The following is a 20,868-nucleotide window of genomic DNA, read 5'->3' as shown; positions in this document are numbered from 1 at the left end:
TGGAAAAGGGGGAGCCATGGCAGCACAATGGAAACCATTGGAAATTAAAGCTCTAGCTTTATGTGAAACATAAAGGAATGTGAAACAATTTTCGCAAAGAACAAGCTGATCAGTGAAAAAGGTGGGGCTTTCTTTAGCGTTAGCAAATGAGGATAGACTACAAATTAATCTCAAGATCAGGCTGAACTGCTTCTAGAGAAACTCTGTTGAAAAGACCTTGCCCAAAAAAAGAGAGAACAGAATATTCAGTGCTTGATCAGTAATAGCATTATCATATCAAACAACAGGTAGGGCTTAATGACTATATATATGTAAAAAAAAAGAGTTGCATGGTGAAGGCAAAGAAGAGCCTGTGAGATGTAAAAAAGAGATAATAAATGTGAGTCTACTGCTACAGGAGAGACAACAAGAGAAGATAAGTGTGAGATAGTATTATGTACATATAATGAGGCAGTAACTAACTTAAGGACATGGGTTGAAAAAATTTGCAAAGCAAGGATAACACAGAGAGCTCACTGCATTGATAAGAGTTTTGTGGTAGTAAATATAGGTGTTTCCAATTATTATAAAAACATGTTACAGCTTCATTGATGGGGGATTCCATCATTGAAGACAGTGAGGGCACTATTTAAAGGGGTGCTAATGAAATAAGTTTGAAGAGAAAAGGGAAGTAGGGTAAATAGAGACAAACAATGATCATGGGGCATATCAAAAGAAATGGAACCAACATAGACAGCCAAAGCCACTTGCAGATTTTTTTTTCGGTCCCAGGGATCAAACTCATGACTGTGCACTTGTAAGACAGGCACTCATGCCACTGAGCTAAATTCCCAGACCTGCGTCTTGCAGAGGGAACAGCAGAGGACAGCAAAAAGGAAAAGTCAGCCTTGGTAAGTGGTAAGACAGTATTGATTAAATCAATTCCTAGGACTATAGGTGTTCCAGTACATCCCCAAGTGATGAGAAGGAATAGCATTGAAAATGGGAAATAAAGTATTGCCAGGTGAGTGGAGTAAAACAAAACCATCCGCTCCAGTGTGTAGCAATCCTGAAAAGAAAAGGTTGTCAATAGTTAAACAGAGGCCTCAGCATTCATCTCCCATGGGAATAGCAGTAGCCACCACAGTAGAGCCAAATGCTTGATTTCCATGAGTAACATCACAAGTTTTAGAGGAGACAAGGCAAGACAATTAGTTGGGCTACAGATTCAAAAAAATTAGTTGAGTGGGTAAGAGAGATCATAGTTAAAGCAACAATATGCCCGTATAACCAGCATCAATGAGGCCAAAGATAACAAAAGTGCCTCTTTTTTGATGCAGGTGAACAGGAAAGAACTGGAGAGCTGTCCTGGGAGGTAAAGGATCATGAAAAGAAGTAAGAACCTTCTAAAACATACTGGAGAATTCCAAGCTAGTGTCAGGTTATCATAGAAACATCTTTTAAAGCATTTTTGTAGCCTTGGTTTGCATTTTTGTATGTTAACTGCTTTAACAAGACAGAGGCTACTGTCATGTTATCCACCTGGCATTCAATAGCTTCATTTTATCTTCTATAAAGGCAAGGCAAGGTTCAGTCTCCTCCTGTTTAATAGTACTAAAAATCCTTGTGTGTCCACTGCTTCAGGGATTCTTTTTCAAGCTTTAAAAGCAATTTGAGAATAATAGCCTGAGGGTGGCAATTAAATTGTTGGCAAATATCTGAAAAATCTCTCTCCCCTCATAATTCAGCAGCTCCTATAGGAATATAGCAATCAAAATTATTTGTAGCTTGCATGTCCTCAGCACCAGTATGTTCTTAAGCCAAACCTGATGTTGGGCTGGAGTGATAATAGTATGCACTGAGAGTTTCCAGTCCAAAGGGTCACTTCACAACCATGAACAATACCCTCAATAATGCCAATTACAAAAGTACTTTTAAATCTATATTCCTTGACAGCCATTTTAAATTTTTTATCTTTCTTGTTTTTGTTGTTTGGAACATGGGACTGAACTCACAACTTTGTGGGTGTCAGGCAGCCACTTAGGCCACTGAGATTATCCCCTGCCCCTTTTAACTCTTTAAATAGAGTACTGCAAACTTTCAAAGTGGGAATCTTTTCCTGTTGATACAAAAGAGGTCAAGCAATTAATTTGCCATGTTGTTTACCTTCTTGGGCCATCTTTTACATGGGAGGTCGAACAGGTGAAGAGTTGCCCAGAGGTTTTACAGGGTTTGCATATTTTGGAGGCAGCAGCAAGAGGAAGTGAGGAAGCAGCACAAGTGAGGCATCCAGGAAGACTGGGAAGCAACCATGCGTTGTTACATGTGCCTGCCTGCTGAATGTCACAGCATCCCAACAAAGATACCAAATGTGCAAGACAGAGATCAGAGCTCAAGGATCCTCAATGTAGCAGTTTATGTATATTTTTCTCAATCTGACACAATGACCAAACTGACCTCAGAATAACAAGGAGAATGATCATGAATTTCCCACAAGAGGTGCACCAAACTATCCTCAGAAGTAACATGGCCCACCTTCTTAAGGAAATGCAGTCCTGCATTATGTTTCTGTTGCACTTCAGACACAAAATTCTCCTTGATTTAATGGGTGTAGGGACTTTTTTCAAAGAAAATGAAAGGATTTTCCAAAGAAAGTGAAATAAATGTGCTCTGAAGGCTGTATTCCACCCCAGGAACTCAGCAAAACTAAGTTACACTCTACATCAGACATCTCCACTCTAGAGTCCCTGTTCAGGCACCAAAATTTTGGGTTCCATTCCTGGATCCCTAGCCCTTCAAACAGGTGCATGGCAAAAGATCAAAACAATGTAACAAGTGACACAATCTTTAAGGCTGCAGGAGAATTAAAATTCTTGGCAGAGCTCGTAAGTCTGCTAGCCACCTGGCTGAATGATGCTGGGTAGCAAGTATTTAATCAGAACCAGAAAGGAGTTTAGTGGACAATGGAGGAAATCTGAGCAGGATCTTGGGAGGGGTTCAAGGATCCCTCAGAACAACAAATGATGCTAATTTAGGAAAACTATTTTGTCCTAACTTTCCCCCTGTGATGTCTCCTCATTCTCAGTTCAATCATGCCCAGGCCATGCCACAGGCTTGCACGTGTATTCAGCTTCAATGGTGCCAACGTTTTTCCATATAATTACATCAGTCACAAGTGCACATCACTGTGGTCTCATTCAAACTCTGCCACTATCTCTCACTCCCAGACATGGCCTTTCAATTTTACTGAATACTGATAGACATTTGCCCTATCTCATCCCATTTATGCTTAGTCACCATGCTCAACAGAAGACAATTTGTCAGTCTGAGCCATGAGATGCTGAGGACAGAGTAACACTTTTTTTTTCATCAATACTGTTTCTCAGCAGGCATAATATTTTTAGACCAAGTGAGTATGAAACTCATAGTGGTGATAATAAGCAAATATTAAAGTGCAAGATGCTTTAAGAAAATGAGAAAAGGCAGTGTGAAACTCATTAGGTCAATTGAAGAGTAAAATTGCAATTTTACCTAGAGTTGTTTGAATAACACAAATAGGTTAATGAGACAATGTTAATATAGTATTGTTGGCAGAAACAGTAGTTTGAAGCAAAGACATGAGGGTCTGCTGACCATAGAAACATGGCATTGTTACACACTGTGTAAATGTAAACCAAAAATGAGAAGGGAGGCTCTGAGAAACTTATCCCTCTTGTGCTTGTAGAAGTCTAGTAACATGTTGCAGAATGACTTAGGTTCAAGGCCAATTCTAGATAGAATAGGGGGAGTCTATAGTTGAATTTCCATGAGTTCAGATAGGTCTATAGAGTTGTAATAATGGATTATTGGGAACTCAGATTGTGCATCCTACATTTTTTTTCACATCAGCAAAATCAGTAAAAGATTTGGGAGACTTGCAAATTATATTTTTTCAGAACAGAACAATTTTAAGCAACACAGTATTTCACCACAGGACAACCCAATATATCAGTAGCTACCATAATTTCTCTTTCCTTGAAATAGTTGAGTATACTTTCATATACAATAGTGATCTGGCCTGTAGATCAACAAGTTTGGAACTCCTGGAGGAGAAACGGGGATTAAACAAAAGACATGGGGGAGACAAAAAGAGACGAAGGCAAGTTGATGTTAACCCAATCAAGCCTCCGGTTTATTGAGAAAATAATCACACCTTTTATAGGCTAAGGGCGGGAGCTGGGACAGGAAGAGGTTAAACAGATGAATACAACAGGGTTACCATCACATCTGGACAAGTGACGTAAGCAGAAGAGGATTATGGTTAATGTAGGCAGACGCAGTGCCCATAGGAGAGAGAGAGAGAGACATCTAGGCAGCAATGCCTGTCACTCAGCTCCCTACATCTCCTCCCTTTTTATATTATTTAATTAAGAGTATGGCAGGCCCTGTGAGGACAGCGTATGTCTTAGGTCAAGGACCTCATTGTATGAACCCAACCAGGCCTTACCCGTCATGGGCTTGTAGAACAGCAGTTGGTCCTGTGTCTGTCTTAGGTGGCCGTTGGAATTAACATGTATGTCCTAGTTGCCCGTCTCTGACTGCCTGTCCATTGCCCCAGGGCAGTCAGGCCGCATCATCATATGGGCCACTCGTGGGAATTTCTTCCCTGTAGGTTTGTTGATCTGTCATCTCCAGCTGATGGTAGTGTACCTGAATGGGCTTTGCCATAAATGCGTCTATCTGGTTATTAATGAACATCATAATCCTCTGAAAAAAAGACTCACAGAAATGAGAAACAATAGGTCAGCTAGGGGACCCAAAAGTGGGACTAGGTAAGGGAAAAACTCCCCCCCCCCAAAATCAAGGAGAAGGGGTTGACAGTCATTTGTTGGTGTCTCTGTATGAAGTCATTTTTCTGTGTCTTGGAGCATGCCTTGTATAACACTGGATGTAGTCTATTTGGCTGGCGTATGCTCCTCTAGACCGAGAAGAGCCTCTTCCACAGTCATGGGGTTTTGTGCATGGCTGTCAGCAGTTGTAGTCTGTTTGGCAGGGGTCAAAATCCACCATGGGTGTGGTGTGGCTCAAGAAGGCTGGTTAAGCAGCATAAGGCTCTAAGGAGATGTGTCACCTGTAAGAGAACACAGGGGATTGTGCCTCAGGAAATAACATTATTCTTGGGCGTTACATGGGGTCTTTGAAGAACTGTCTATTTGTTTTACGAGGTGTTTAGGTAGCCATCTAGCTTTTTTATCTTGTTGAGAGTAAACACACACTGAACCTCGTCCCCAGATAAGGACTGGATCAGGGCCATTCCACACATTGGTTAGTGGGTCTCTCCATAAAACAGATGCAAACCGTGTTTGAGTCTGAGTATGTCAAAACCGAGATGCTGCGGAGCAGCCTGAAGCATCCAGGGTCAGAAAATTTAAAATAAAAAGAGCATGTGAAAGGACATTTTTAGGGGACCCCTGGGTGGGGTACCATGTCTCCCTTTTTATTTTATCTATGGTGAATTTAAGAGAACGATGCGCATGTTTAACAATGCCTTGTCCCTGAGGATTGTAAGGTATACCTGTAGTGTGGAGGATATTAAGGCTTTTACAAAATTGAGCAAAGGAGGTGCTGGTATAGCCAGGGCCATTATCGGTCTTAAGCTGTTGAGGACATCCCAGAACTGAGAAAGCTGACAGCATATGGGCTATAATGTGTTTAGCAGGTTTTCCAGTCTGGAGAGTGGCAAAAATGAAGCCACTATAAGTGTCAATGATGACATGTACATATTTTAGATTGCCAAACTCATTGAAATGGGTAACATCCATTTGCCATAAGGCATTAGGAATTAAACCTCTAGGGTTGACTCCTAGGTGTTGAACAGGTGAGTGGATAGCACAAGATGGGCAATTTTTTACAATTTGTCTGGCTTGCTCACGGGTAATTTTGTAGAGAAGGCGGAGGGTGTGAGCATTGAGGTGATGTAGCTGGTGGGCTTGTTGGGCCTCAGACACCTTGGAGTCCTGAGCCATAAAAACCTGTGCTCGTACAGCAACATCAGCCAAATGATTTCCTTGGGCAAGAGGCCCAGGGAGGTTGGAATGAGCTCGCAGATGACCGATAAAGAACTTATGACGGCGAAGCCGTATGAAGCATTGTAATTGTTTGAACAGATTTGTAGCTGGGGAAGCATGACATATAGCAGCAACAGTCTCTAACAATGGAACAGACTGAGCAAGGTAAGCACTGTCAGTATACAAATTAAATGGTTGGTCAGAGTAAGCAGCAAAAGCTGCAAGAATAGCTTCTAACTCTGCTAATTGTGCTGAGGAAGTATCTGCCTGGAGGGTAGAAACATTGTCTTGAGATACATAAGCAGCTCTTCCAGAGGATGAGCCATCAGTGAATAAAACTAGGGCACCCGGAAGGGGTTGTGAAGCTGTGACTTTAGGGAATATAAATGAGTGACGATTAGCAAAGTCAACTAGCTTATTTGGAGGGTAATGATTGTCAATAGTCCCTGAATAGGAAGCTAAGGCAATAGGCCACACTTTAGTACTCTGAAGTAGCCAATCTATTTGGTCTTTTGTAAAAGGTTGAATGATAATGTCTGGTTCTTTGCCAAAGTAACATTTTCCCTGTTTTCTACCCTGGATTATTAGGTCTGAGACAGCTTGGAAATAAGGCAAAAGTGTTCTTTTTGGAGAGACTGGTAAATGGACCCACATGAGGGGAGCTTGTTGTCAGAACACTGCTGTAGGGCAAAGCTTTGTATTAAAAATGAGAAACTGTAAAGGCTCATTGTAGTCCATAAAGGAAACAGTTTGTTGAGCAATAGCCTCTTTTACTTTACTGAGCGCTCTCCTGGCATCAGGTGTAAGCTCTCGGGGGGAAGTTGGATCTATGTCTCCCCGAAGCAGTGCATAAAGGGGCTGTAAATCATGTTTAGTTAGTTTTAAAAATGGTATGAGCCAATTAATATCTCCCAATAGTTTTTGGAAGTCATGAAGTGTAAAGGAATAGAGAATAAGCAATCTTTAAGATCTATGACAATTTTAAAAAATCCTAAAGGAATGGCACTGAGGGGAGGCCAGGCTGTAGAGGCCCCTTTAAGACCATTGTCTTATTTATTGCCCTAAGGTCTTGTAGCAGCCTCCACTTTCCTGACCTTTTCCGGATAACAAAGATAGGTGTGTTCTAAGGGGAATTACTAGGAACAATGTGTCCTGCATCTAACTGGTCCTGCATCAGCTGTTGTGCTGCTGCAAGCTTTTTAGAGTTAAGGTTGTTTTTAAAGGCTTATATGAATCCCCAATTGGCCATGGAGGCACACGGAGTGGCGGGCTGCCATCCTGGGACCTGCTGATCACGTCAACAGGTGGAAGTGGTGGCAGATCACCATGTATGAGGACCTCTAACAGGCCATCATTCTCTGCATCTGAGAAATCAGAGGCTTTAGATTTTTTTGAGGATGGTTTTGAGGTAGATTTAAGGAAGTCGCGCAAGGCAGCCTCACCTAGTGTAATTGTCTCCTCAACCTGAGGGTCTGCATGCCTCTGGGCAAGCAGCTCAGAAATTAAATTCTAATATGTAAAGGTGGTCACAGGAACCTTTTCTGGACCGAAAACTCTATAATAATCTTTTAAAACATCTCTTACTGTATTTTACCTCTTGGTATCTATAGAACCCTCTAGGGGGAACCAAGGGCAAACCTTATGAATAAACTGAAAATACTGTAATAATTCTTGTTTTTTAACCCTTATCTCTCTTGTCTTTAATGCCTTTATAAGGCCTCCAACGAACAGTTCATGTTCGCTCAATACTTGACCCATGTCGGGAAAGGGAAATGGGGTTGCCGTTCACTCACCGTGACTCGGGCAGGACGTCGGGTAGTCGTCTGCGCAGGTCTCGGCACTTGATTTAATGTCCTGTTGTTTTAAACTTTAATCCTTGATTTAGTTTACTCATTCCTCGGCCGAGGTCTCTGGTTTAATTTGCTTTCACTTTTGGTTTAAGCCGGCTGTCTCTCGAACGGCTCCCTCGTTAACTTCTCCGTGCCAGGGGCCCCCACGCTGAGCGCCACTTGATCCGGCCTGTAGATCAACAAGTTTGGAACTCCTGGAGGAGAAACGGGGATTAAACAAAAGACATGGGGGAGACAAAAAGAGACGAAGGCAAGTTGATGTTAACCCAATCAAGCCTCCGGTTTATTGAGAAAATAATCACACCTTTTATAGGCTAAGGGCGGGAGCTGGGACAGGAAGAGGTTAAACAGATGAATACAACAGGGTTACCATCACATCTAGACAAGTGACGTAAGCAGAAGAGGATTATGGTTAATATAGGCAGACGCAGTGCCCATAGGAGAGAGAGAGAGAGACATCTAGGCAACAATGCCTGTCACTCGGCTCCCTACACAATAGTATCAAACACAATGAAATAGTATAAAACCATCAAAGAGAATGGAATAATTACAGGACATTCAAAACCAAATAACAGAAAATGGAAAATTGTTATCATGCTATCTCATTATTCATAAAAGATTTGCTTATACTATCACACATAATAAAATCCAATAAGATAAAATATGATGTAACCAATGAAAACAGAAGAACAAAAGCATGGTAGCACTTCAAAGCAAGATGATATTAAATTAGCAGTGGCTATTATAATGTCTTGTTTTCTTAAAAGTAGCTGTTCATACCATCACAGATAATAAAATCAAACAACCCAGGATAAAACCATTCCAACTAATGAATGGGAACATTACAGGTCTCCAAAGCAATGTAATGGGGAATCATGATTACCATAAACTCTAATTTACTCTTACCGGTTCTTACACTTGGTTCTTACACTAGGGAGAGTATACAGTATTTATACATGTGAGTTTGATTGATTTCATGTATGAGTAAGGTCTCAAGTTGCAACCATTTATTTATAAATATCTCAATGTGATCATTCTTTATAGCTGAGTAGTACTCCATTGAATTAAAATACCACAGATTTTTATCCATTCCTTAGTTTGCAGACACTTAGGCTGTTTCCAAAATCCGGCTATTACAAATTGTGCTGCTATAAAAATGGGTGTACATATATCACTGAAGTATGATGCTTTCGGTTTTTCTGGGAATATGCCTAGAAGTGGAATAGCTGGGTCAAGTGGGACTTCCTATTCCAGCTTTTAGAGAAATCTCCATACAGAACTCCATAATGGTTTCACAAGTCTAAATTCCTATGAACAGTGCAGGAGAGTTCCATTTTCCCCTCAGCCTCTCCAACATTTGTTGTTGGTAGTTTTCTTGATCCTGGCCATTCTTTCTGGAGTGAGATGGAATCTCAGTGTGGTTTTAATTGCATTTCTCTAATGAATAATGATAATGAATATTTTTTCATATATTTATTTGCCATTTGTATTTGTTCATCTGAGAATTGTGTATTCATCTCAAATGCTATTTTTGGATTAGATCTTTGAATTATTGGGAGTCTGATTTTTTTAAATTCTTTATATGTTTTAGAAAGAAATCCTTTGTCTGAGGGATGGTTCTCTAAGATTTTTTTTCCCAGTTTGTGTTTTTTTTCCACTATGTTGGAGATTTCTTTTGACATGCACACACTTTTTAATAAGATGTGATCCCAGTTATTGATTCTGGGAAGTATTTACCATGTGGTTTGATTCTTTTTCATGAATTCTCTACCTACTCCTATGTCTTCAAGAATTTATCTTCCAACAGATTTAGTGTTTCTGTTATATTATTCATATCTGTGATCCACTTACATTTAGTTTAGTACATTTTGATAAGCATGGGTCTAGTTTTAGGTTTTGGCCTATGGTGAGCCAGTTTTTCAAGCACCATTCATTAAAGAGTGTGTGGTTCTTCCAGTGAACATGTTTGGCCCCTTTATCAAAGATAAGATGGTTGAGTTTGTTTGTAGTTGTGGTCATATCTTCTAATTTATTCCATTGATCTTCAGATCTGTTTTTATTCCAATAACATGTTGATTTTACCATGATTGCTTAGTAGTATAAGTTCAACTCAGGGATTGTAATGCCTCCTGCCTTTCCTTTGCTGCTTAGAATTGTCATTGCTATTCTAGTTCTCTTCTGGTTCCAGATTAATTTTAGGAGTGATTTCTCAGGATCTATGAGGTATGTTGATACTATGTTCATTGGGATCACAGTGAATCTGTATAACATTTTTGATAGAAAGGGTATTTTCACAATATTTAGTCTTCCTGTGCATGAACAAATGATGTCTTTCCATTTTCTGAGATTCTGTTTGATTTCTTTTTCAGGATATTATAATTTTCATTATATAGATTATTTTTTTACATCTTTCATGAGATTAATTCCAAAGTATTTCATTTGTGGGGGGTGTAGTGTGAAGGGTGTGGCTTCTCCTACTTCCCTCTCAATGATTTTGTTGTTAGGATATAGGAATGCTATTTATTTTTGAATATTGACTTTGTATCCAGCTACTTCCCTGAATTTCTTGTATCTAGTCTCATAGATACTTCCAATGAAATTTTGAGGGTCTTCTATGTAGAGTATCATGTCATCTGCAAATAATAATAATTTAACTTCCTCTTTTCTTATCTTTACCCCTTTAATTTTTGTCTATTATCACATTGCTCTGGCTAGTTTTTCCAGTAGTATTTTGAATAGGATCAGTAATGAGGGGCATCCTTGTCTTGTACCTTATTTTAACATAAAGACCTTCAGCTTTTGGCCACTTAATATGATGCTGGCTGTTGGTTTGTCATAGATGACCTTTATCATATTGAGGTAAAGATTATCTATTCCAATTTTCTTTAAGGTTCTTTCAGGAATGGAAGTTGCGCCTTATGAAAAGCTTTTTCTGCATCTATAGAAATTCTCATGTGATTCTTACCTTTGTTTTTACTGATATGGTGGATTTCATTGATTGTTGTACATATGGTGAAACATCCCTGCATGCCTGGGATGAATCACCCTTGGTTGTGGTGTATCATCTTGATGATTTGCTGCATCCTGTTTGCCAATATTTTATTGAGGATTTTTGCATCTGTGTTCATTAAGGAGACTGGCCTGTAGTTCTCTTTTTTAGTTTGGTCTTCCTCAGATTTTGCAACTAGAATAATATTTGCTTCCATGAATGATTAAGGAAGGATTGCTTTCCTTTTGATTTCATTAAAGTGTTTGAGGAGTACTGACATTAAATTCCTTATTATTTCTTGTAGAATTCCACAGTGAATCCATCTGGGCCTGGGCTCTTCTTTGTATGTAAGGAGAATTATTATATTTTCAATTTCATTAATAGAGATTGAATTATTCAGTAGTTTTACATCTTCTTGATCGAACTTTTGTACTTCATATGTTTCTAGGAATCTGTCTATTTCTTCTGTGTTATTAAACCAATGAAAATAGACAATTTTAAAATAGGTGTTGATGATCTTCTGTATTTCCCAAGAGTCTGTTGTGATTTTGTCATTTGCATTCCTTATTTCATGAATTTGAGCCTTTTCTTCCCTTTTTTAAACAGGATAGGTAAAGTGCTTATCAATTTTATTTATTCTTTCACAGAACCAACTGTTTCATTTATTGATTCTTTGGATTGTGTTCTTAGTCTCTATTGCATTAATTTCTGCTCTGATATTTATATTTCCTCCCTTCTTTTGACTTTGGGCTTCACTTGCTCTTGTCTTTCTAGACATTTGAGGTGTACCATCAGGTTGTTTATTTGTATTCTTTCTGTTTTCCTGATGTGGGAAGTCAGTGCAATAAATTTTCCTCTGAGGACTGCTTTATTGCATCCCACACATACCAGTAAGTTGTATCTGTATTTTTGTTTGATTTGGGTATTATTTAATTTGTTCTTTAATTTCCCCTGTGACCCACGGATTGCTCAAGAGTGTGTTATTCAATTTCCCTGTGTTTGTGTGATTTTTGCAGTTTCTTTTATCATTAGTTACTAGATTTATGGCACTATGATATTATAACATGTATGAGATAAATTCAACTCTTTTGCATTTATTTAAAAAATATTCTGTGGGCTAGTATATGGTCTATTTTAGAGAATATCCCATGTAATGCTGAGAAAAATATGTATTCTGATGTTGTCGTGAGGAACACACTATATATATCCATCAGGTCCATTAGTTTAAATGTGTGATTTAGTTCTGTTATTTCTTTGCTGATTTATGTCTGGTTGATCTATCTCTTGGTGTTCATGGTGTGTTAAGTTCTCCTGTTTGAATTGTGTTGTTGCTTATTTGATTTTTCTTTTCTATATATACTTGCTTTGGATAACTTTGTGTTCTCGAATTTGGTGCATATAAATTTAAGATAGTTATGTCTTCCTTTTGAAGATTTCTTCTAACCAGTATGTAGTGACCTTCATTATGTCTTAGACTCATTCCTGGTTTGAAGTTCACATTGTCTGCAAACAAAATAGCCACCCTTGGCTTTTTTTTTTTTTTTTTTTTTTACTTCATGTTGCATGATATATTGTTTTCCATCCTTCAACTTTCAGTCTGTGAGTTTCATTTTTGGTTAGAAGGGTTTCTTGTAGACAGCATTTGATTGGCCATTGTTTCTTGATCCATTCTACCAGTCTGTTTCTTTTAATTGGTGAATTGAGCTCATTCACATTAATGTTTATAACTGTTATATATTAGTTTACTGTTGGCATGTTATCTTTCCATACTCGTCAAATGTCTGCCTTGCTTAGTAGTTTTATTCTATGAGTACCTAAACTGTCTTTCAGTATTGTTTGCAGGGTTGGCTTGATGGTCATAAATTTCTTTAGATGTTCTTTGTCATGAAAGTTAAACATGCAACAGCAGGAAATAACATGCCCATAGACTTGCAAATTATTTGTCATTATAAAAGACTGCACCTGAGAGTGCACACTTTATTGGCAATTCAGGTACTCAGAGGCCTTGTAGCACAGGCTACAAGGCTAGGTTCAGCTGACAGGAAGCACCATGCAGGTTCCTAACCCATATGCTTCTTGAGCATGCAACACAGAATGCAATGGCTTAATATCCATAGAGAATCTATCAACAGTCTTCAAAACCAAGCTATTGATATAGCTGGGCTTCTCCACATGAGAAAAGTGGCATGGAACATTAGCTAACTAAAGAACTTTGTCATGTCTGAAAAATGTCACCTCTTCCCCTTTCCCATCTGTTGTAGTCAGGGTTTGCAAGGAAAGAGATTTAATATGGAACTTATAATTGAAAAAATTATATTAAAATATTCACTCCCAAAAAGTCAGATTTAGAAAGGTGTAGACCTGTCCACTTACTAGGTACCTAAAGAATCCAGATGACAATCTGAATCCTATGACAACATACTTCTTAAGTCCTGCTGAACACCTACAACCCATGACAAGGGCCACCACAAGTTTACCTGGAGATAGAGGCAATGCCAATGTCTCATGTAAGTCTCTATCAAGGTTGTGTACTAGGAATAGTCAAAGTTCAGTGTAGGAAGCTACAAAGTCTGTGCACTTGGGCACAGCATGTGTGCCATCAGGCTGAGTAATCAGTCCTGGAACCAAAGACAAAAAGCTCAGGATGAGGGCCAGATATCTCCAAAAGAAAACAGTAGTCATGCACAGTACTAATGGGGTCCTGGGCTCCTCCGCCTCTGATGATGATGATGTCTGTGTTCATATCTTAAAAACTGTGATACTAGCTTCTCCATGAGAATCAACAGCCCAGGCTTTTCTCTCCATTTCTCCTTTGATGGTGTTTGCAACAATCCTTCAATGGATGCTCTATGCCCAAAACCATGGTGCCTCAGTTTACTGGGTGATCCAAGTTGACATTACTAAGTGGGCCACACCACCAAAGTAGTTCTTTAGATACTTAAATTCCAAAATAGACTTTATGGTTGCTGAGGATTGATCTCAGTGGCATAAGCATCTGCTTAGCAAACTCAAAGTCATGAGTTTGATCCTCTAGAAACAAAAATGATGTTATATAACTCCATAACTTAAAGTAGTCATCTGGTCTACCTCACATAAACAACAGTGAGAAAACCTGAGGCTCATTCAAATGTAATAATCAGGAACACATATCTCCACAGAGTTGTCTTCTCATGGGCCTTGACAAACTTCTCATGGGAACTATGTGGTCTCTTTCCTGTGTGTGTGTGCTACACTGTACTTAACTGTGGACATTTGCATCAAACTGTAGACAAGGTTATTGATTATATCAGGGAATTTAAAAATCTTTTTGAAGGAAAGTAGAAAAACAAATTGTTATGTACATTTGTACACATAAGTCTCACTGCAGTACACTGACAGCACTGAACCCAGGAGAGAATGTCATGAGGCTGGTGGTATGCACATCACCACCTAAATAAGGTCGCAGTGGTTATAGATGCTGGAGTTAAAAAATGGAAATACTTTAACAACCAAAACAGTTGAAATAAAAACAAATACTGAATATGCATTTAACATACCAAATCTAAACTGGGCCTGATGGCATGTGTGTGTTAGCCAAGTACTTGAGAGGCTGAGGCAGAATTGTTTGAGACCACTCTGGGTTATAAAGAGATCTCAAGCCAACCTGAACTTCATAGCAAGATGTTTACTCCAAAAGAAAAACATTTCAAATCTAATAAGCATAGTGTAATAGTGATAGCCTTGTTACATTAGCATGATTATCATGCTTATATCATGCTTATCACACCATGAAAACCTAACTTAGAGCCCATTTCATCATAAAATATCATATCATTTATTAAACAGAGTACACTGATGAGTATTTGTTGTTAATCATTGGCATTTGGTAGTGATGGAGCAGTGCTTGCTGCTGCTCTCCACAGAAAAGTGACTATGGCTGCAGTAAACAGGAATATGCATGAATCACAGTGGGTCCTTAGATCTTTGAGTATGAGAACCACTAATGCAAGCACTTCACTTAGTGGACTTACTATGTTTAATCATTTGGATACTTTGAACACTGACTTCAGTAGTGGCTGAAATACTTGCTTACATTTCCACCAACAAATTTTAATAGTTTCTTTTCTCCTGCTGTCTCATGAGTGTTCTTTTAATCTCGTGGTGATTTGTCTCTGCAATGAGATGGTGTACTGATTCACATTTTTCTATTGTGCATAAATGATCAAAAGTTCATCAGGTATTTCTTGACAATCTGTACCTGTTCTGAAAAGTGTGTATGCATTTCACATTTCTATTGGATTTACAAGTTAGCTGTCAGGGAGTAACATGCAATCTCCTATCCTGTAGATAATTTCTTCATTCTTTTTCATTTAAATTTTTTTGTTTTGTTTTTTGGCTTCTTCATTTGTGCATGAGTATGAAAATCTTATATAATCCTTTTTGCTTGCTTTGTCACCCTATCTTACTTTCTATAAATAGCACCAAAAATAGCATTGAGTAAAAATATTTTGTTAATGCCTCTACATTCAGAACATAGAATGCTTGGCTCATTCATGTTTCACTATGTTTTACTCTAATACAGGCATATTTAAAACTGCTGCACAAATTACTATGAAAAGCACATTTCCTCAGCCAAAAAATCATGATTTGCACTTTGCTTCAGTTTTGCCATCCTACATTTATATTCTTGACCTAAACTTACCTGTTTCCTTAAACTTCAAATGCAGGTATAAAAACAACTGCCACACATTCTGCTAGATCATATAGCAAAATTGCCTCCCAAAGTCAGCTTCAAAGCCGTGATCATCTGATCTCATCCTCTACTGATGATGGGACTAAAGGAATCACACTTAGCCTAGGGCTTTATACACAAGACCTTACCACTTCAATTGTTTAAATAAAAGATAATCAAAAACTGCATTCTTTTGTTAGTTTTTGTCAAATAGCAAGAAATATAAAAGTGACTATTGTAATGTATTCAAAACGAGAATCGATTGGTTAAAAATGACAACTGCCCCAATGACGCTCAGCATAGTCAGTGCATAAACAAATGTGCTTTCCAAGAGATGTTAGAGGATAACTGCTGAGTGGCCAAGTGATAACAGTATGATACTAAAGATTCATGCATATATTTCTCAAAGGAAGGTTGAGACTCAAGGCCTTGAATATCTTAAATTTGTTCACAAAAATCTGAATCAAAAGCAGAGTTGGTACATATCTATTATCCCAGCACTCAAGAAGCTGAGAGAGAAGGGTTGTTGTAAAGTCAAAGAAATTGTAGGCACAATATGGGTTTCAAATCCAGCTGATGCACGTAGTGAAAGCCTGTCTCAATAAAACAAAACTAACCTAAACAAAGTAAAACCAAACATCACAGCTGAATGGACACCGAATTTTTCAAAGCTTAATTCCGTGTCTTGGTGATTAAATTTATGTATAGACACATTTTTTGAAAAAGCAATTTGGATGCTAGATTGCAACTCACAGCCAAATGGGAGCACTGATGTTTGTGCTGAGTCACTGCAATGGTCCCTGTGTCCCCACTGTCTCTAAAGCAGAGCTCACAGTGGGAGCCTGCAGGACCAGCATCCACAAAGCAAAGGGGTAGACAAATGTCTCATGAATCACTTTGATAGACTACAGGTGATATCTCTTCAAATCTCATGTAGGTCACTGAGCCCTTTGTTCTTAATTTACTTAACCAGCATTTTGAAATTTGAATTTAGTTTCATACAAGAAAACATGAGTAACATCAAATATGGTACATAAATAATAACTTGAATGATAATGGAAAACTGTGTATGTAAACAATGTATAAACATTTAAACAAGGCACACATTGCAAATTATAGCTCAAAGTCACCAAGTGATCATCTTTCACTCAGAAATAAGAAACATATCTTGTGAGGCTGATGCAAGAGAACTGCCTTGAGTTTGAGGCTAGCCTCAGTTACAGAGCTGTCTGAAATAGAGAGAAAGACCCTGACTGCAAAACCCCACAAAAAAATGAAACTTGAAAATTGACTGCATAAAACACCATTGGTTTGTTTTAAAAATTATATTCATACAATATAGTAACACTCCAAGAACTTTCAAAATGTTCTGACATAGAATGTTGATACTTTCCTTAATATACAGAAAATGCATTCATGTTTGGGTATTTATCTCAGTGGCATAAACACCTGCCTGGCCGGCATGAGCTAATGAGTTCAATCCCTGGTACAAAAAAAAAAAAAAAAAGATTCAAATTCCTACTTCATGACACTGGCACATAATTAGAGAAAATCAAAATTGGATCTGAATTATAGAACACAGAATTCATGCTTTAACATGTATGTGGAATACTGATTATTGACAGAGCTGGTTTTATTCATCTCAAGTAAGAAATCAGAAGCAAACTTTAACTTCATGCTTACCTTAAGAACTACTTGACTTTCAGTAAAGATCCTCTCAGTTGTAAATCCTGCTATTGACACCCTGTACCATGCCAATCACTTGCACATCCTTTCCATGCTGCTCTGATCTACACTACACAGGAAAACCTTCATGCCTAACAATGGATAGCCCTGCAGCACAACTTCTATTTAGGGCTTCTATTTCACACCACTTAGTAAAGTCCATTGCAGAACATTTCTATATGTAAACAATGTGTATTATCAGCCAAGCTGTTAAGTCAGCTGTTAATTCAGAGATGACACCCCTATTCCTTTCCATTCAGAAGGATATCATGTACATGTATGCATGAAAATGCATAAATTTTGGCATTTTTCAATGAGAGTTTAATAGGCAGGTGATTCTGGAATTTGTCCTTAGCAAGCACACTTTACCCTGCCCTTCATAATACTTTCATATCTGCTTCATTTTTCTCAGAATTCAAAAATCCATGGCTGTTCTCACAAACAGTCCGTGAGCAGAGGTGTCACCTAAAATAATTATGTTCAAAATTCTTTGCATTATTCTGTATGATACACAGGAGTTCACCAGGTGTTTGGGAAGCCTTCCTCCACCGAGGCACATCACTACACATCTTTGAATACTCAGTACCTTTGCCAACACCTGTGATGAGGATGGAAACGCAAGAATATAATGCAAATTTAGGAGATCACTCTAAATACAACAAAGCACAAGTTTAAGGAGAGCAGTTGTGGCTATGAGGCCCTGTATCACAGACATTTATAAACATCAGACCCTCCAAGTCAGCTTCTCACAGCAATGAGGGCAGAGACCTTCCTCAGTATTTTTGTAGCATCTTCATAATGCAACAGAGTCAGGGTGTCCCCAAGTTCCTTCCCTCACTGAGCTTGTGGAGGTGCCAAGGCAGCAGATAATTTCAAAGATGATACTAGAATCTGCTGCTGTCAAAGAGAAGATAGAGTCACTCTTGCCACCAGAAAGAGGCAAAATGCACAATTGATGACCTACAGCCAATGCTGCAGGACCTCAGGAGCTGAAGCTAACTAAATACCTGAGGATCCAGACACTGAAACTGCTTCTAAACACTTGTAACTGGTTTAGGCCTTTTGCAACCTATTTGTGGGCTACCATCCACAACCTCAGCATTTTGCACCTCGAAGATCTCCCAGGTTCCTTCCTAATCAGGCCACATGACATTGAAATGACTAAAAGAGATCCAGCAAACATTCTGCTCCAGTATTGTGCTCACAACTGGTCAATAATGCCCTGATACAGGAAAGACCTAAGAGACCACCTGTCATGGCCCACCTGGTTGGACAGTTCATATAGCCCACCTCTTCATCACTGATTGAGTCTTGCTCTACTGCCCTCCTTGTGAGTCAAGAATAAACAGGGAAAGGACCCCTCCCTACAAGAGAGGATCCCAAATGATAGACTGGAGCTGGCTGTCTCCTTCAGTGCTGATATCCACAGAGGAGTGCTTGTACCAAATAGATTTACCTTAGGCTTTTTATTTCCAAATCCATGTTATTTAAAGGATAAAAAGAAAAAGTAAAACTGAATTTCAAAAGATGTCAATCAGGGACAACAGTGGTGAATACATTGCACACTGTCATCCCCAGTACATTCACCCAGAGCAGAAGATATTTTTATTCAATTTTCCAAACAATACTGAGCTGAGTTAGTCAAATAATGTTGGCATTGAGACAGGGCTAGGTCCTCCAAGGAGCCCATGCAGAAGCCCAGATACCTTGCAACTATGGGGGAGCCAGATACTTCCTGGTAAGAGTCAAACTTCAGGACAAAATATTAAGCAAATGCATTGATATTGTAAGGATTCATTCGAAATACTTCCCTAGCACTCTGAGGAAATCAGCAGTCACCATTCAAATAAATGTATCCCTATCTTAAAGCCTGATACTTTAAATAATTCCTATTATCCTGGTGAAGTCCTGAGTCACCTGTGAACCCCCTAATTAAAGAGTCACTACTACATAAGAATGCCTGCTTTCTGTGTGACAGACTTCCCCATTTGTTCCCAATTTAATCAACTTTCCTTGAACTATTAATCTTATTGGCTTCTATATTTCTGTCCCATCTTATGCCCATCTGCCTTGTGAGTTCCCAGTATTCCCACCTTAAACCCATCTCACCAAATTATTTTACTCCATAAATGTCCCTAGAAAAGTGTCTTTGGCAACCCACTCAGGACCCCTTCTCTCTCTCAGACAGCTTTCTTTCTCCCAATAAATATACTCTACTCTTAAATTCTATTGTTCCTAAAATTTATTCTTTAATTTTAGAGAACACAAATTCATACTGGACATAGTAGATCAGAAGTTTCTTTCCCCTGTAGCAACACCATTATAAATTTTTCTAGTGCACTCAGATAAATGAGTAGCAGTTTGTGTTCTATAATGTTGATCTCACCTCTTCAGGGATACTCTCACTGAGGGCCTTTATGCCTGCCTTTAAGTGCTGTTTCTGTTTTCTGAAAGTGAACTGATCTGTAATTGTGGTTATGGTATCTACAATTTATTAAGGATATGACTCAAAATATTTCTTTTGAATGGTTTACCTCCAGCCTTGGAGGAAGACACATAGCAAAAATTCTTTATTTTTATTTCATCATTCAAACTGAGGGATGTACTTGAAAGAGTTTTGCCCTAGAATGAGTTACAGGACCTCCTGGTTTTAGTTCAACATGGTGGAAGGCCCAATCAGGGATGCTAACCATATGGCCGATTCCTCTTTTTCCTGATTACAAACTCCTCATTCCTTTCCCAGGGGCCTGAAGAAAACTCCAATCAGATCCTCACATAACAGAAATGTCTGCTTCAATCTCCACATCCAGGCAAAGTCACACATACCCTTAACCTCATAGTCAGTAAAAAAAAAAAAAAATAATAATAATAATCCTTGTTTTTTTAGGGCTCCTCCTCACATTCCTTGAATAGAAAGCCCACTTTTACTTTTTCTTATATTCTGCTTCTCTATTGCACCAGAAAATGCTAACAATACTGATTCTTGTCTATGTACCTCCTCAGTAATTCATATGATCAATACCATGAATATCTAATTGAAATTAATGTAGTAGACTGTTGCTTAACTCCATCAGTGTCAATTCAGTGAGTTTCATCCTAAGATAAAAAATAAATCTTCATACAAACTTCAATGCAGAAAAAGCATCAAAACATAAACAGGGTCCTACAGGCACACAGACTTCTTTCAATAACATAATTGAAGCTTTCTAGAAAAAGGCAAAAATACAGTTTATGTATCTTAAAATTGTTGAAGCAGCCAATAATGTAGAAATTGTTCTGAACAATTTTAGGTGAACCTTCACTTTTATAAGAGATAACCTACTGCCATGGCAATATCTAGTTCTTGCTAAATTATACACTCAAACCAATTATTTTACATTTATAATGACTGGTGTATACAGCTTTATACATTGCCAGGAATACAACCACTTTGAATTGTATTGATCACTTAAAACTGCAGGAAAAGGAAAAAGCATTCAGACAAATCATAAAGATATTTTTGTTAATTTGGCTCATGTTAATGATAGAGGGGAATGTAACTCCTGACCTACTATATGTCTGGTATGA

At 38.4% G+C, this 20,868-nt stretch overlaps 1 long non-coding RNA gene across 2 annotated transcripts in view; it reads right to left on the bottom strand.

Annotated features, from left to right (window-relative positions):
• Positions 1-4,122: 4,122 nt before the first annotated feature.
• LOC134474896 (uncharacterized) overlaps positions 4,123-20,868 on the bottom strand; it is a 29,414-nt gene continuing 12,668 nt past the window's right edge. For both annotated transcript variants that reach the window (XR_010045817.1, XR_010045816.1), the window contains 2 exons: positions 7,820-8,070; positions 4,123-5,089 (listed from right to left, as the gene is read on the bottom strand). This is a non-coding gene — a long non-coding RNA (uncharacterized LOC134474896). The remainder of the gene's footprint in view (positions 5,090-7,819; positions 8,071-20,868) is intronic.

The sequence above is a fragment of the Cavia porcellus genome, unplaced genomic scaffold (genome assembly GCF_034190915.1).
Source record: "Cavia porcellus strain 051 isolate PalLab524CR breed Dunkin Hartley unplaced genomic scaffold, mCavPor4.1 scaffold_42, whole genome shotgun sequence".
Classification (NCBI taxonomy): Eukaryota; Metazoa; Chordata; class Mammalia; order Rodentia; family Caviidae; genus Cavia; species Cavia porcellus.
This window is presented reverse-complemented; position numbering and strand designations above follow the sequence as displayed.